The following is a 12831-nucleotide window of genomic DNA, read 5'->3' as shown; positions in this document are numbered from 1 at the left end:
CACATACTTGGTATTAGTGGCAGTAATAGTGGCATATCATTGGTATAAGTGGCAGTAATAGTGCCCCTTCATTGGTATAAGTGGCAGTAATAGTGCCTCTCCATTGGTAATAAAGGCACATCATTGCTATTAGTGTCAGTAATAGTGCCCCATTATTGGTATTAGTTCCAGTAATAGTGCACCTTCATTGGTATTAGTACCAGTAATAATTCTTCTTCATTGGTTTAAGTGGCAGTAATAGTGGCACATTATTGGTATAAGTGGCAGCAACCGTGCCTCTACATTGGTATAAGTGGCAGTAATAGTGCCTCTTCATTAGTAAAAGTGGCACATCATTGATATAAGTGTGAGTAATAGTGCCCCTTTATTGGTATTAGTGGTAGTAATAGTGTCTCTTTATTGGTATAAGTGACAGTTATAGTGCCCTTCATTGGTATTAGTAGTGGCACATCAATGGTATTAGTGACAGTAATAGTGCCCCTTCATGGGTATAAGTGGCAGTTATAGTGCCCTACATTGGTATAAGTGACAGTAATAGTGGCACATCATTGGTATTAGAGGCAGTATTAGTTCCCCTTCATTGGTATAATCACTCTGCCCCCTACTGTCAGCTCACGTCAGCCGGAACAGAGAGCCACATGCACAGTAAACCACAGTGTGAACAAGCCTTTAGGCATATAAAATGCCTGTAAACATCCATGTGCATGAGGTCTTACCTGTAATAAAGTATGTCCCACATCCTGCTAGACATGTGCAGTTCATTTAGTTCTGAATCAAAATTTGGACAAATTTTCCTTATTAATAGTAACGAAGTTAAAGCAGAGTTCCACCCTCTTTTTCAACTTTAAAGCATTTGATTTAAAACTGCCCGCTTAAATATATTTGGCATGTTTTATTTTTTATTTTTAAAAACTCACTCTGTTATCTCCTGTAGTTGTTTTCCCCCCGCTGCGGCGGCAGCAGCCTCACCGCGTCAATCATGCGATGCTATGCCTCCTGGGAGATGTTTGTCATCAATCCCAGGAGGCTGGTCTGAAGTATCGCCGCAGTTTCATCTCGAGCGAGCGGGCGGAGAGACGGTTAACAGCCCCGCCCACCGCACTCATGTACTCGGCACTTGAATAGAGTTGAGGTTGAGGTAAGTTGAGGTTGGTGGCAGACAGCCAAACCTTCTCACCAACTTCGAAAGCTGGGCAATCCTTCCTCCCTTGGTCATAGAACCTCTTATAATCCTCCTGGGCTTGCTGCAAAACCTCCTGTAACTTTAGAAAATTCTGCTGGATGAAGGTTACATGCTCCTGGACAGCTGGGACAGGCACCTCAGGGATGGAATCCGGGAGAAAGGAGGGATGGAATCCAAAGTTAGCCCAGAATGGAGTTTGGTTGGTGGTGGAATGTACAGAATTATTTTAGGCAAACTCGGCCGAAGATAGCAAGGAGGACCAATCATTTTGGGAGACTGAGCAAAAGCAACGTAAATATTGTTCCAGCGTTTGGTTGGTTCTTTCCGTCTGGCCATTACTTTGGGGATGATAGGCAGAGGAAAGACAGATTTTTACTTCCAGCGCTTTGCAGAGCTTCTTCCAAAATATAGATGTAAATTGTGTATCCCTGTCGGATACAATGCTTTTGGGCACCCCATGAAGCCTGACAATCTCTTTAAAAAAATGTTTGGCTGTATCTGCAGCGGAGGGCGTGCCAATCATAGGTAGGAATTGCGCCATTTTGGACAGGCGGTCAACCACGACTAATATCGTGGTAAATCCCGCTGATGGGGCAGATCGACAATGAAGTCCATGGAGATTTCAGTCCAAGGGCGCTCCGGAATGGGTAGAGGTTTAAGCAGGCCCCAGGTCTTCGTGTTTGGGCCCTTATTCCGTTGGCAGCGAATACAGGAAGTGACGTAATTTTTACAGTCGGATCTCCATTTTGGCCACCAGAAAGAGCGGGAGATTAGCTCGGAGGTTTTACGTGTACCAAAGTGGCCTGCCAATTTGCGATCATGAAAAGTGCTCAGAATCAACTGCCTTGCTTCCGCAGGCACAAAGATTTTTCCTCGAGACCACAGCAGGTCATCCTTTTTCTCTAAGGAGGTGATCTCATGGTCAGGGCACTGTTGACAGGCTGCTTTCAGAGAGGTCAGTAAGTCTGCTTGAGGAAGCAAAAATACATTTTGAGACGTTAGGATAGTGCTGGGTTCGGATGTGTTGGGTGTTTCAGGGAACATCCTGGAGAGGGCATCAGCCTTTCCATTTCTTGAGCCGGGTCTGTAGGTAATATGGAAATTGAAGCAAGTGAAGAAGAGAGCCCAGCGGGCCTGCCTGGGTCTTAGACGTTTTGTGGACCGTAAATACTCGAAGTTCTTGTGGTCGGTGAAAATGATAATGGGATGAGCTGCTCCTTCCAACAAGTATCTCCATTCCTCTAATGCGAATTTTATGGCCAGTAATTCTCTATCCCCAACATCATAATTTTTCTCAGGAGGGCTTAGTTTTCCGGGAAGCATAGGCTACTGGATGGAGGAGTGATTTTAACCTGTCTTTGGGAAAGAATAGCGCCTGTAGCGGATTCCGAGGCATCAACTTCTAGGACAAAGGGCAGTGTTGGATCTGGGTGACATAGTACGGGTGCCGAGGAGAATGTTGCTTTGAGTTTGATAAGAGCCTCTTGCGGCCACTGAAAACGGTTTCCTTGACGGGTCAACTTGGTAATGGGAGAGACAATGGACTAGAAGCCGATGATGAATCGTCTATAAAATTTGGCGAAGCCGATGAAGCGTTGCACTCCTTTCTTATCCATCGGAGCTGGCCACTCTTGGATTGCTCTGACCTTCTGGGGGTCCATGGCAACCCCATTTACGGAAATAATGAACCCCAGGAATTGTACCGATGTCTTTTCAAATTCACACTTCTCTGCCTTGAGATAAAGTTTGTGCTGTCTTAAGATAGTGAGAACCTTCCTGACGTGGTGTCGATGCAACTCCATTGTGACTGAAAAGATGAGGATGTCATCTAAGTACACTACCAGGAAGTCATCCAGATGTTGGCGAAAAATATCATTGACTAGGTGCTGGAATGTGGCGGGAGCGTTACAGAGCCCAAAGGGCATGACCAGATATTCGAAGTGTCCGAATATGGACATAAAAGCTGTCTTCCACTCATAGTCTGCCCTTACCCGAACCAGGTTGTAGGCGCCCCGAAGGTCAAGCTTAGAGAAGACCCGGGCCGATCAGAATCGTTGGAACAGCTCGGGAATAAGAGGCAGCGGGTATCTGTTCTTGATAGTGATCTTGTTTAAGTCACGATAATCGATGCAGGGTCTAAGGGATCCATCCTTCTTTTCGACAAAGAAGATCCCCGCCCCAGCTGGTGAAGAAGATGGGCGGATGAACTTTTTTTCAGGTTTTCGTCAATATAGACCTTGAGGGCCTTCAACTCAGTCTCTGACAAGGGGAATATGCGCCCGAAAGGGACTTCAGACCCCGGTAGGAGGTCGATGGAGCAGTCATATGGCCGGTGTGGAGGGAGACAATCGGCCTGTTGTTTGTCGAAGACGTCCTTAAACTCCAGGTAGACTGAGGGGACGTGCTGAAGGTCTTCTGGTGGAGTGGTTAGCGTAGAACAGGTGGCAGTAGCTGGTGCGAGGCAGTGCTGAGAGCAGTAGGAGGAGGAAAAACTGACTTTTTTTTTGAGCCAGTCTATGCAGGGCAGATGGACTTGCAGCCATGGGAGACCCAAGATAATGGGGAACATGGGGGATGGAATAAGGTCCAGCCGGAGAAATTCATGGTGTCCAGAGTCAGAGATTGCCTGAATAGGAAGGGTTTCTTAAGTGACCAATCCCGAACGGGGAAGGTAGCCGTCAGCCAAGTGGACTTGAAGATGGAAATCCTTGGTACGGCAGGGGATACACAGCTTCTGGGCCAAGGTAGAGTCCAGAAAGCAGCTGCAGGCCCCAGAGTCAATTATTGCCGGCAGGCGGGTTGCCCCTTCCGGGAGCTGTAGGGAAAGAAAGAGGACAACATAAGTCTGTGGTAAACTGGTAACATGGTAGTTGAAAGCAGGTGAGAGCTTCGACTTACAGGGTCTCACCGGACAGGTGCTCAAGAAATGATCGGCCGCTCCACAATAGAGGCAAAGATTGGCTTGACGTCTCCAGAGCTTTTCCTCCGGGGTAAGAGGGGCCCAGACTAGACCGAGCAGCATAGGCTCTGGGTCAGGTAGTGAAGTGGCAGGTGGAGATGAGAGAGGAAGAGGTGTTGAAGAAAATCTAGGCGGGATCCAGCTGGGACGATTGGCCTGGAACCGCTCTGAACGTCGTTCTCGAAGGCACCTGTCAAGCTGGGTGGCAGCTAGGATCAACCCTTCCAGTGAGGCAGGGGTTTCTGACCTCGCAAGCTCGTCCTTTAGGGCTTCGGAGAGTCCTTGACGATACTGATATTTGAGGGCCACCTCATTCCAGCAAGTGTCAGCTGACCATTTTCTGAATTCAGCGGTGTAATCCTCCACCGGTCTTCTCCCCTGGCTTAGGTTGTGCAGGGTGACCTCTGCTGTAGCTGATCGCAGAGGATCGTCATACAATTTGGCCATATGAGTGAAAAAGGTGTCGATGGTGTCCAGTATCAGACTTCGTTGTTCCATCAGGGTGTGCGCCCATGCTTGGGGTTCGTCTGAGAGGAGTGAAATAACGAATCCGACTTTTACGGCTTCTGAACTAAAAGTTCTGGGTTGGAGAGCCAGATATAGTGAACAGGCATTTTTGAAGGCCCGATATTTCTGGCAATCTCCTGAAAAACGCTCAGGCATGGGTACACGAGGTTCAGGGTTGGACACCACCATGGTTGGACTTGCGGGAGTCTGGGAGGCTGAAGGTCCTGGAGGTGAAACTGCAGCAGCAGCGGAAGGTCCAGGCAAGCCAGCCAGTTTTTGAAGGCGGCCATCGATCTGGAGGTAGCCTTCCTGTAGTTTCTGTACTGCTTCTGTCAAAGCGGAGACTTGCTGGCACAGAGTCTCAAAAGGTGAGCGCGCCCTGTCGGCCTCAGTACAAACCAGCCAGATGTCTATCAGGAAACGTACTCACCGAGACCGAGATTCTGAGGACGGCTCACCTTTGCGACCCTGCGCAATCCGCCCTCTGGAGTTGAGACAGAGAAGGAAAGGCACAAGGAGGCACCGGTGCCGGAAGCAGGATAACAGACTTGATGCGTTGAAGGTAGCTGGGTAGACGTGGAAGACTAAAGACAACTGGAGATCAGGCAGCTACTGACAGGAGGTCCAGGAGATACAGGCAGGAGCAAAAGACAAGTCGGGGTCACAGGCCGAGGGTCAAGGGCTGGAGAAGGCAGAGAAAGTCCGTAGCTACAAGCCGGGGTCAAAGGGCAGGAGACAGCAGCAATCCAAGGTTCGTTAGCCAAAAGGTCAGAAGTTCCGGGTGAGAGGAGAGTGGTCAGGAAGTCCGGTTCAAAACAAGGAGATATGGTAACAGGAAAACTCACTAAAGCTGATGACAAACCAGCAACCTGTTCAGGGAAAGTTGCTGGTTTATATTTCAATGTTTTTATTGAAGAAAAGAAATGTAATCAGCATACATAGGCCAGACTTCAGACAATTGCAGTTTCCAACAAAATGTTACAAGGCATTACATCATATCAATGCTTCGCGTAAGAAAAGCAGATATAGAACACCAAGAGCACAAACCCCTTTAGGAGCCTAGGAACCCTTACCAAAACAAACTCAAGTAGGGTTATAATCAAGAGGAAAACCAAATAAGGCATAACACGGGGTCTGCATAATATTCCTGAGAACCTTAAAAGCCAATAAGGCTCTAAAGTGACCTAATGTAAATTACAAACCAAATACGGTCAAATGTTAAAAGAAGAAAAGAGAAAGAGGAAAAAAAAAATAAGGGGAAGAGAAAGGAAAGGGGAGAAGAGGAAGAGTAGGAGAGAAGGAGAGTAGAAAGTTGCTGGTTTAAATAGTAGTGTCTAGCCTCTGATTGGCCCCAGGGCTGCCGCGTGCGCGCGTCCACGCACACGGCGCACCGCTGTACCGCGCATGCGCGCGCAAATCGCGCACAGGTATGTGCCGAAGTGCCATTCTACCGCGCATGTGCGGGAATCTGTCAGCGGTGGAACTAGTACCCTGACAGTGTACCCACTCCAGAACGCTTCTCTGGTGACCGAAGGAAGTTCAGAGCGCTCAAGGTCTCCTGTATATTGTACCTGACCCTACAACCAAGGACTTTTTCCCTAGAAACTTAAACTGGCATTCGGTATCACTTTGCTGTCTGAAGGGCCTCAATCCTGGGCTCATCAGTTGCTGGAGCAAAAGAATCCTGCTATTAACACCTTGGACTCATTCTTCAAAGCTATGGCTAAATTATATGATGACCCACAACGCCCGGCCACCACTGAAGCAGCCCTTTATGCCTTACAGCAAGGGCAGCGCCTACATTGTGGACTTTCACAACTGGGCTGTGGACACAGGGTGGAACGAAACCGCTCTCAGATATCAATTCCGCCTTGGCATGTCGGAATCTATTAAAGACGAGTTAGCACAAGTGGAGGCCCCAGCCACCCTTGAAGGGCTCATTCAGCTAACCATCCAACTTGACAGGCGCCTACGGCAGCGACAGTCTGACTGTGCTTGCGGCCTTCCCACATAATGCCTTTGTTTCCAGCCGCTCATGCACCCTCCTCTCCAGTCACGTTCAACAGAGGGCCTATGCAGATTGGCGTGGTTTGCTCTGCCTTGACCCCCAATGAGAGACTTCATCGCCGGCAGGCGAACCTCTGTTTCTACTGTGGAGAAGCCGGACATTTTCTTCCCAACTGTCCAATAAGGCCCCCGTAGACCTTCTCCCCGCAACCCTTTGCAACTCCTAATCCCGAAATCCTCCTCGGCCCACCTTGTTCTCCACGTCGCATTACAGTTGGCAAGAGGGGAGGTCAGATTCCCAGCAATAATTGAATCCGGAGCTTGTAGCTTTGTTTTGGACATTTCCGTTGCTAAAGACTACCAGATTCCTCTGCGGAACAAGGAATACAAACTTGAGATTCATTTGGCCGATGGATCTACACCTTGTTCAGGGCCTGTTACCCAAGAGACCTTACCTATACTTACCTTGACTGATTCTGGCCATCAAGAGTTCCTCTGTTTTGATGTTATTTGTTCACCAATGTTTTCTGAGACTCCCTTGGCTACGGGCACATAGCCCACAGATAGACTGGAGCATGGGTAGTATTTCCTTCAAATCGGGTTACTGCCGTCAGCACTGCATAGTGCCCGAGTCTATAGAACCTCCCAGTTGCCTCACCGTCCAGCCAGCTTCCACTTCCAGCCAAAATGTTCCCTCAGTTTACCATGATTTTCTAGACGTCCTCGACAAGAAGAAACCCGATACATTACCTCCCCATCGTCCTTACGATTGTCCTATCGAGTGGTTGCCTGGTGCAGAGATCCCCTTTGGACTAATATTTCCACTTTCAGAGACTGAGCTCGAGACCTTGCGTCAATACATTAACGAGAATTTAGAAAAGAAGTTCATCCGCCCATCTTCTTCCCCAGCCGGTGCCGGAATCTTCTTCGTAGAGAAGAAAGATCATACCCTCAGACCCTGTGTTGATTACAGGGAACTCAATAAAATTACCATCAAAAACCATTACCCTCTCCCTCTCATTCCCAAACTTTTCCACAGATTCGTTACGGCACGAGTCTTTCCTAAATTGGATCTACGAGGTGCCTACAACCTTGTGCGCATACGGGAGGGGATGAATGGAAGACCGTCTTTAGAACCCTCTTCGGACATTTTGAGTACCTCGTTATGCCTTTTGGCCTATGCAACGCTCCGGCGACCTTCCAACATTTTGTGAACAACATCTTTAGAGAGTTCCTGGATCACTTTGTAGTCGTTTATTTGGATGACATCCTCATTTTTTCTGCCACCTTGGAATTACATAGAATTCATGTCCGGAAGGTACTAACCACATTAAGGGTGCACGGACTCTACGCAAAAGAAGAAAAATGTGAGTTTGAAAGGTCATCCATACAGTTCCTGGGTCTAATCATTTCCACATCTATAATTTCCATGGATCCTCAGAAAGTATCCGCTATTCTGGAATGGTCAACCCCTACTGATAAGAAAGGCATCCAAAGGTTCATCGGGTTTGCACATTTTTACAGGAGATTTATTAAAGACTTTTCTGGCATTATTGCCCCCATTACCCAGCAGACCCGCCAGCATACCCGTTTTCAGTGGACCCAGGAAGCCTTAAGTAAACGAAAGACTCTGTTCACCTCGGTCCCCATTCTACGGCACCCGGATCCAGCTTTAACTTATGTCCTCGAGGTCAATGCATCGGAAGTTGCCATAGGGGCTATCTTGTCTCAATGACAAGGTCCTAAAGCTTTGTTACACCCAATAGCTTTTTTCTCCCGAAAATTGAGCCAGCCGGAAAAGAATTATGATGTGGGGATTGGGAGTTACTGGCAATAAAAGCTGCTTTAGAAGAATGGCGGTATCTCCTTGAAGGTGCCGCTCACCCCATCATGGTATTCACAGACTACCTCAGATCCGCCAAACGACTGAGACCACGGCAAGCCAGATGGGCTTTATTCTTTTCGAGGTTTATTTTCATCTCACCTACCGCCCAGGGTCCAAGAATGGGAAGGCAGATGCTCTCTCACGCATGTTTCCGGAGACCCCAGAGACTGTTTTTCCTAGCACCATCTTGTCCCCCCAGAATTTCCTGTTTATTCAGCCTGACCTGAAGTCAGCCCTTGAACAAGCCTCTGCTCAATGTCCTGAATCTGAAAGTTCCGCTTTCAGAAAACAAGAAGGGCTCTTGTGGCACGGAAACAAGATTTTTGTCCCTGAAAGAGCCAGACTTCAGCTCCTCAAGACCCTTCACGAACACCAGCTTGCTGGCCATTTTGGGGTCCATAAGACTTCTGAGCTGATTCAGCGATCCTACTGGTGGCCTGACCTAAGGAAACATTGCAAGGACTTTGTAAACTCCTGTACAGTCTACGCCAGAAGTAAAGGAAGCCGCAAACAAGACTGGGGTCTGTTAAGACTATCACCTGTCCCTGACCACCCGTGGAAAGTGATATCCATGGATTTTATAGTGGAATTACCCCCCTCTGAAGGGTTTACCACCGTCCTGGTGGTGGTCGACCGCCTAACCAAGATGGCCCATTTCTTGCCTCTATTAGGTACCCCTTTGGCGATGGATATGTTTTGGGCAAATTACGGATTTCATTCGTCCTTTTTGGCCAAAACCATTCCAGAAGCAACGGTACCTGCCATACAAGACATATTAACCTTTTTCCAAGAAAATTTACAGGTTCTTCAGGAAACTGAGAAGATTATAAAAAATACTATGACAGGAAGGAGAGTCCAATTCTGGAAGTACAGTAGGAGACAAGGTATGGCTCTCTACATTGAACCTCAAACTGTCCTGTCCATCCCAGAAGCTGGGCCCTAGGTTCATTGGTCCTTTTGCAATTAAGAAAAAGATTAATCCTGTGGCCTTCGAACTGTTCCTGCCGAACTCTTACAAGATTCACCCAGTCTTCCACGTTTCACTTCTCAAACCAGCCATTGCTGGCTCCTTTTCTGGAAGAGAAGATCCACCTCCACCTCCAATTACAGTAGGCGAGGAAACAGAATTCGAGGTGGAAGCCATTTTGGATAGTCGAAAGAGAGGTAGACAAATCCAATATCTAGTAAAGTGGAAGGGCTACTCTCTCGAAGAAAGTTCTTGGGAACCTGCAAAAGATGTTCATGCCCCTAAACTGCTATCTGAATTCTTCCGAAAATATCCAGAGAAACAAGCACGTCTGGGCATCCGGAGGCTGCCCCTGATGAGGGGGAAGGGCACTGTCAGAGAACTATCCGTGGAGGAACTGGCAGACCTGTCCTGCAGCAGAGGCATGGACCAATGCGCACACCAGCACACACATGGGCAACAACACTGAGAACTCTGTGTTCTTCATTGCGCAAGTGCGTGCGCCATTGCGCATGCAATCCGGGTGGGACTTCTGGCGTCAGTGCCCTATTTAAAGCCTGTTGCAGCAGTTACCAACTGCATGATCTTCAGCCCTTGGTGTGTTTCCTGAGTTCCTGTTTCCTTGAACTACTGTTGTCAACTCGGCTTGCCTGACCAGACTTCTCCGTGCATGACCCCTGGCTTGTTTCCTGGCTTATCCTGTGTCTTGTTCCTGCCTGCCTGATCCAGTGTATGACTTTGGCTTGCCCTCTGACCTGTTCCAGAAACTTCCTCTCTGCTTGCTACCAGTGTATGACTTCCGGCTTGGCTTCTGACTGCGCCCCTGGATTTCCCTTCTACACAGTCTCATCTGGTACTTCCGTGGTACTCCTGGTCTCCAGCTGATCTCCAGCATAAACTCAGCAAGTCGCAGCTGGCAACTCCTGCCTCTTTGGGCATAGCACTCCCTGTGTCACCTTCAGGGAACGCTCTGCATTCAGTTGCAAGGGAAGTCCTCTCAGCACTTCGGCCTCTGGTTAAGGTACGTGACATTGTGCCACCACTGCTGATTTTGTTCTTCAATCAGAAACTTTGACATCTAAGTTTCTAGAAAAAGGCTACCCATTGAAGACGCTAGAGCGGGTTCAAACCCAGGTGTCTCAAATGGATAGACAATCTTTATTGTCACCAAACCTAAAAAGGAATTCAAAGGAGAGGTGGCCTTCATCACTGGGTTCCATAGACAATATAGACAAATTGAAAGTATATTCAAAAAGTACTGGCCCATACTCATGAAAGATAAAGATCTGAAAACTGTCATCTCCCCTAGTCCAAGGTTTATCTACCGAAGAGCACCAGGGCTAAGGAATAGGATAGCTCCCAATGTTCCAGATCCTCCAAAGAGACCTCTTACATTTTTGGATGGATCAGGTTTTTTCCATTGCACGAGATGCAAAGCATGTAAGACTACTAGAAAGGCAGGAGATTCAAAAAAGACCACACACTTTAAATTTTCAGTAACTGGTGAACAATTTAAAATTCGACCTCTTATTACCTGCCACTCTGATCATGTGACATATGTCTTGGAGTGCCCTTGTTCACTCCAATACGTGGGAAGAACTACACAACAGCTAAAAATTAGGATAAATGAACATCTGGCAAACATCAAAAAGGGTTTCCCTAATCATAGTGTGTCCAGACATTTTAAAAGCCACCACGCAAGCGATCCTAGACTATGCACTTTTTATGGCATAGATAAAATCTCCAAACATTGGAGAGGGACACACATGACTAAGAGTATCTCTCAAAACAAAACCAAATGGTTGTATAAACTAAGAACTATGCAACCATTGGGTATGTACATCGAGCTAGACCTTAATTGCTTTTTGTCTAATGACTAGAAACAAGTCTAGATATATGATGGATATGTCTGTCTGGCCTTATCAATAAGGACCCAATAGAGGTATGGCAGAACATCTCGTACAATTTGGGTTCTTTATTGATATATGTTGGAGGGTAGAGAGTAATTTGGGATTAACTAGGGATGGAGGACCTTAACAGATCTAGATGAATCCTTGTCACTTGATTCCCGAGCATCAACCAGCATGGTACACGGGAATATTAATAGTTAAAAACATAGATACTTATTTAGCATAGTTTACGGGAATATTAATAGTTAAAAACACAGATACATATTTAGCTCATTGAGAATAAGATAGAGACTAATATTATGGAGGTGCTATAACAAGGTACCCATTTATTATGTGCATTTCTCTAACAGGAAAATAAGACAGATCCCTAGGGGTCTTAACTAGGGGATGCATAGTGGGAGGATGAGATGCCCCAAGCCCCGGTGTCCTGAAGAGTGAGATTACAATGCAGCTCCGGTTGCTTTAAATGTATATAACATTAGATAGGAAATGCAAAAAGTTGTTATATCAATAACATGTATACCAAGTGTGGACACATAAGATGTAAAACAAGTGTAAACATGGTTGTGAGCCTATTGTGAAGCTGACCGGCACCGAGGCTGTAATACAATTGGTTAATTTTTCTCAGTTTTGGATTGGGTGGGGAGGTGCATACAAACTACAAATACCGTGACCCTCTAGTGACCAGGCACGCGCCCTGAAGACATAAGAAAACTAAACGTACGTTGGCGGCGGACCTGGTCACATGGTATTCAACGCAAGTTCTGGACATCTGGTTGTTGTTTTCGCTGGGTGGAACGCACGCCACCTCGGAGGTGGAGGACAAGCGCAAAACACAGACAAGCTAGCAGCCTTGGTGTTGGGACAGGCACATTTTAATGTAAGAGGCCAATCGGCCTTTTTTTTATATCATATGTTTTAAATAAAAAAGCAGTATTGCACAATGGATTTCCATATTCTTTTTTGCATATCTCATTTATAAACTCCGTGCAAGAGGTTGGATTTTTCTCCTGTCTGATTGATGTGTATGCAGGCACTAACCTGCAAAGGCTATATCTGACTTTCTTTCTCACCAAAGAAGTCAGAGACATCTGGTAAGCGCATTAACCTTTTGAGCACTTTGGGTGATCACAGAGAGTTGTGTGTGGTGAAGGAATTGTTCACTTTAAGCAAGATTTGGGACAACTTTTTCAAAGTTTGGATCACTGGATCGATTGGAATTTTAATTAAATATTGGGACTGCACTTTTTGAATGTACATATTGATATATTTGGAATTTGGACTCACCAATATATACTGATATCACATATGGACTTATATGTATTATACTGTGTAGGACATAGAGTGTAATATAGCATGTTTAATTACGAAATAGCGCCCTCAATTATTCACAACAATAGAAAAGAATAGAAT

Source organism: Rana temporaria, chromosome 2, assembly GCF_905171775.1.
Source record: "Rana temporaria chromosome 2, aRanTem1.1, whole genome shotgun sequence".
Taxonomy (NCBI): domain Eukaryota; kingdom Metazoa; phylum Chordata; class Amphibia; order Anura; family Ranidae; genus Rana; species Rana temporaria.
Note: the sequence above shows the minus strand (reverse complement) of the source record.